Below are 6,073 nucleotides of genomic sequence, written 5' to 3' on the forward strand. Positions count from 1 at the left end.
TTTATGCCCGAGATTATCAAAGTTAGCAAAGGGGGTGGCAAAAAATAAATAACACCGAGACGAAAAAAAAAAAAGAAATATCTTTGATCAAAGTTTGTGTGCAAGTTATGACGTTTGTAACTTGCACTCAAATAAATATTGAAAAATAACATTTTTTATTATTGCATTTATGTTTTCTCTTTGTACTTTTAGCTACAAGTCAATTTGCTATGAGAAATCTTGTGGGCTGGAATACCCAGCAAACAATTTTGTTGATTCACAGCTTATTAAGCGAACTTCTGCTGAACTAAAGCTTAATGAACTGTTACATTCTTTGTTGTTATTCATGTTGTTGTCTCAATGCTCCGTTTCATTTTGTAACAACAAATTGCTTTCATTTCAAAGATTCTGTTCAGGAAAATGTAATATAAATATTATTAGCCTAACTTAGTTGTTTATCATAGATGTAATATAATATATAACTTAGTAAAGCTAATATTCTAAAGACCTGAAGGTGAATCAACCTAATACATATGCAACAGAGTAGCTTAATTTACACCTGCTGTGTGATTTACACATTTTTCACTTCACTTATCCATACACTGTCTTTTTCGCAATTCCGCCCCTGTATGCAGGTCTACATCGATGCAAACGGGGATGCGGAAGGCAATTTTTCAGTCATCGCCCTGCAGAAAGATGAGAAAGTCAACAACTCACTCAACAAGTCCATGCAGCCGGTGGGAATGTTCGTGTACAGCAGCAACAGTACCAATTTAAGTTTAAATATTTGAGCTCATCGAGACCGATCATTATTATTTATTTCGCTTGTCTTTTGACGACACTCGCGCTGTCACTGGACTTGTTTGTTGTTAAATAAAGCATTTATGCTGTCGGAAAACCAATAAAATGAACAAAACGGTTTGAGCTTTTTTTTCTTCCCCTTCCAATATTCAAGAATGGGGGGGGGGGCGACATAAAACGAAAAGAAAATTTGTAACGGCCTTATTGCATTTTTTGCAAAGTTTGATGTCTGTTAGTTTGTGGTACATGATTTGCCTTTAAACGAACCCAATTAGATTACCACGTCGATCCATATCGGGTTTTGATGGAATACACGGTATTTTGTAAGGCTGTGCGAAATTTCGAGGTTTCCGAAACTGAACGAAAGTTACTTACTTACCAATCAGACGAGAGCCGTGGTGGCTCGTGCTGTATCAAGAATTTGTCGCCATGTTGCTCGGTTTTGGGCTGTGTTCCGCCAGTTCTCCAGGCGTCTCATCATCCGCAAGTCTCCTTTGACCTCTGAACGAAAGTTAGGTACCTGAATTTGAAAATCCAGTAGGACAGACTAACAGACGTAACACTGGAACCTGGCTCCATCGCCACAAAAAACGATCATTTCAAATTTTCAATCAAATAACAGTACTTTACGTTTGTAACACTAGCATTATCAGCTGCCGTGTTCGCGCTGCGTCATGTATTTCGATATCAGTGCTATCGTTACTGCGTGTGTCAAATGTGTAATCACAAAATATGTATGAGATTGCATGACAGCGCCCCAGACGGGGTTTTCGCGCGATGAATGTTTTTCGATAGGAAATTCGAAATGATCGTTTTTTGTGGCGATGGAGCTAGGTTCCAGTGTTACGTCTGTTAGTCTGTGATTCGAACGATTTTCTTGAAACTTTGTTCGAGGTGTTATGTCTGTTAGTCTGTGCTAGTAGTTCAACCACACTGAAAAAAAAAATCACGCGCGCACACCAAATGCCCTTTACACATGAACACCAATAAACCTACCCAATCATTTTAACAGGTCAACCCATATCGATGTTTAACGGAATCAACGGTATTTTGACGTGTTTTGACATTTGATGAGTTTTAACATTGAAATCTGAGTGTGAAAAGATTGGTTTTGGTATGCAAGACATGGCAAACCGAAGTTAAGACACTTGATTTTGTGCTGTGAAGTGAAACGCAAGTGTATTCCACTTAGATATGAAATGTTCCATATATTAGCACAGTTACCATAACCACAGATAACAGACATCCAAGCTAGAACAAAAAACTCCAGAAATCGCAGACTCCTGAACGACTCTCAGAAACATTAATGGTGAATGTGTGTGTAATGTACATAAACTATCAAATACGAGCTTGACAATAACAACTATACAGAACTGTTTTATTAAACGTGCCAAACCGATAACACGCATACAGACACAGTTGATGTGTCTTGGACGCGTTGAAGGCGTTTCGACCTTCTTTACATTCACATGCAGGGAGCTGTTCGTCTTGTTATTGCTCGTCTTAGATTATAGTCAAAGCTGCCAGACTTATGAAAATTCTCTCAGATTGTAGAGTCGCTGTTTTTGCAACGATATAACACTGATGTTTGTACGCATAGGCATAACATAGCATCTGTCGAAGCGGCCCACAGACCGTTGATCAGCAGCGATGTTTGCTTCGATCGGAGCGAAGCAAATAAGATAGAGATACGAACTAACTGATCAGTACACTGTCGGTACCCGGATAACTGTCCCATAATGAAAAAACAACATGTTGAGAAAACGGCGATTTAATATAATCCGTGAATTTTCGGATTTCTAGCAATTACAACCAGAACCAATTATCACAGACTAACAGACATAACACATCGAACAAATTTTCAATAAAATCATCGTTTGGATGATTCCAGTACTTTACGTTAGTAACACTAGCACCATCTGCTGTCGTGTTCGCGCTGCGTCATATATTTCGACATCAGCGCTAGCGTTACTGCATGTGTCAAATGGGGAACTACAAAATATGTATGAGATTGCATGACAGCGCCCCAGACGACGTTTTCGCGCGATGACTGTTATTCGATTGAAAATTTGAAATGAACGTTTTTTGTGGCGATGGAGCTAGGTTCCAGTGTTACGTCTGTTAGTCTGTGCAATTACCATAACAGTTTCATGGCACCACAAGTTTATCGTTGAGAACAAAAAACCATGGATGGAAATGATTTTACGTTATATAACTTGAAAAAAAAAAAAGACAAAATGGGACAAAATATGCGAGTACATTACAAAAGTACTCGCATATTTTGTCCCATCACATATAAATTCAACCAACAACCGGCAGTGTCATTGGCAACGTAGATTGTACTACAGAAAAACAACATTAGTCTAGTTAATTAAATGACATTCTTCTATATGCCTAAAATAATCCGATATACACTAATCTGGAGCAACATTATACGTTTGCAGTTTGTACCACTATGCAGTGGGACTGTAATGCGGGTACTTTCAATATGGGACAAAAACAACTTGGTATTTTTTCCATGTTTTTCCATACAAAAGTATCAATTTTAATTTTTTTCCAGAAAATATGATAACAATTAGGTCGATTCCCGATGATAACTCAAAAGTGACCAAAATCAGTATGGGACAGTTATGCGGGTACCGGCAGTTAATAGAAGTAAGTGGAATCCACTTCGCAGTAGTGTCGATCTTTTATAGTGTAGATTAAAATCTCCATCACTCCATCAGCGCCAGCTATGTACCGAACGGAGTTTTTATGTTACAACTTTGTTTGTTCATGACCCAGTAAAAAATCTCTTCTTTATTTACACTAAACAGATTCTCGCAGGCTCGATCGGTCGATTTTGATTCCCATGTTTCGAATGAATAGATTGATTATTTTTTGTATGGAACTTAAGCTACGAGCACGCTGCCTGATTTAACAGTAAATAATTTTAATGTTGACGTTTTTTCTCGATTTTAACCATATTATGTGAGAACCTAAATTGGCACTGATTCATATATGAGCAGAATCATTTCAAATCGCCTGGAAATACGCGAAAATTTAATCGACCATTTTTGATTTGAATGAAACTTTGCACACGTATTTGGCTTAGAAAACTGAGCATTTTTCACAGGTGTAGAGATTTTTTACACCCATGAGTTACATTCTAAAAGGGCGTATGCCTTTTGGCATAGGTTTTATTTGAAGCATTGTAGCCCAGAAACCGTTGGTTGTATAGAAAAACTGTCTGAGAATAAGTTGTAGGGAATTAAAAATGCATCATAAAGAAAATATACACTGTACAAAAAAAAATTGTTTTTGACCAAAAAAAAATTAAAAATAAACATTAAATTTCAATTTAAAAAAAAGAGTTGAACTTTATTTTTAAATTTTTTTTTAAAGAAACTTGACGTTAATACGCAACTTTTACAAAAAAGCCCAGGATGGAGAAATGAAAAATAATTTTTTATGGTAGATTAATTTTTTTATGAAAATTCCAATTTCAACATTTTTCAAAATATTTGTATTCTGATGATTTTAAAAGATGCAGAGAGTCATTTTAAATTAAAAAGCTCTTAGTGATGCAGAGATGCAGAGACTCATTTTAAATTAAAAAGCTCTTAGTAGTTGACATTCTAAAGGCATTGGTTTTCGAGTTATTTCTAATTTAAGCTCGAAAAATAATAATTATTTGGGAAAATACACGTTTTTCTTAATTTGTCCATGGTTCTCCAGCAAAAACCATACGTTCATTGGAATGCTTGATCAAAAATATACAATTCATTCTTTGACAACAAAACGATTGGGCGACCGGTTCTCAAGAAAAGAGTTAAATGTTTTAAGTGATATAAATATATATAAGAATCAAATATTTATTTTCGAGTTTTATTATCTTAAGAACATATTTTTTCATGACATAGATACTTTACAGAAATAGTTCCACCTTATATTTCATATACATCATAAGTAAATGATTCGTCATCTTTTGAAAACAGCTTCGATTGTATCTTGTTTTCTGAAATCGAAACAAAAGAGTAATACTTTTGTGTGGCAGCTATTATTATAGATTTTTAGAAAATATTGCTCCATTCTGTTACTCCTTGTTCATATTCTTCATATGATACCCAACTAAATGACATTTTTGATGAATTTTTATTACTTTTCTGATTAGACCAATCATACAATTATTTTGCGCTTGTATTGGGATGTTCATGTTCTTTAGCTAAACTTGCATTTCCTGCCATTCGTTTTAATATGCCACCAATTGCATCGCATGGGCCTTTAACATGAGAAGTCGCAAAAAATGCCACTCTGCATCGACGTTTTATTTTGTTTTGAACTTGCAAAGTTTTTTCTATTTCTATTTTGTGAGGCAGCTCCATCAGACATTAATATCGCTTTTTTCAAGTCTATTGTTGTTTTCAAAAAACTCATTAATTTGGCAATAAACACCTGAACCGCAACAGTATCATGATGGAGTACTTCCGATATTATGATGAAGCTGATATTCTTAAGTGTTCCAGATTCTGAATAGTAAACAACGTAGGGATGAATGGTGGCTTGACTATCATTCCAATAACTACACGAATCACAAATTGATGAAGACGTATTAAAATGAGCTTGACTGTTCAATATTTTTAATTTTGCAATAACGTTTTCGTTTAATTTGCGTAAGCTTGATAAGCACCGTTGATCAGGAAAGGGTTTACAGCATTTGGGCTTGGTGTATTCCATTTTCACTTTATTCATCTCCACAAAATGCAAACTGTTACTAACACATCTGGAGTAGTGCAATCGTATTTATATACGAAAACAGATATTATAGGTAACCCAGTAGTTATTGGTTGCGTACTTTACAAACAGCTATTAATAGTAAACAAGTAGGTAGTGTTGCACGACAAACATATTTTTTTATAAAACATTCGGCAAGGGGGAACGTGTAGATATGCTAAGTTTTAGCGCTTGAGTTATTTATTCAATCGTTTTGTTGTCAAAGAATGAATTGTATATTTTTGATCAAGCATTCCAATGAATGTAAGGTTTTTGCTGGAGAACCATGGACAAATTAAGAAAAACGTGTATTTTCCGAAATATAATTAATTTATCGAGCTTAAATTAGAAATAACTCGAAAACTAATGCGTTTAGAATGTTTTTTACCAAGAGCTTTTTGATTCAAAATGAGTCTCTGCATCTTTTAAAATCATCAGAATACAAATATTTTGAAAAATGTTTGAATTAGAATTTTTATAGAAAAATTAATCTACCATAAAAAAAATAATTTTTCATTTCTCCATCCTGGACATTTTTTTA

The sequence above is a fragment of the Wyeomyia smithii genome, chromosome 3 (assembly GCF_029784165.1).
Source record: "Wyeomyia smithii strain HCP4-BCI-WySm-NY-G18 chromosome 3, ASM2978416v1, whole genome shotgun sequence".
Taxonomy (NCBI): domain Eukaryota; kingdom Metazoa; phylum Arthropoda; class Insecta; order Diptera; family Culicidae; genus Wyeomyia; species Wyeomyia smithii.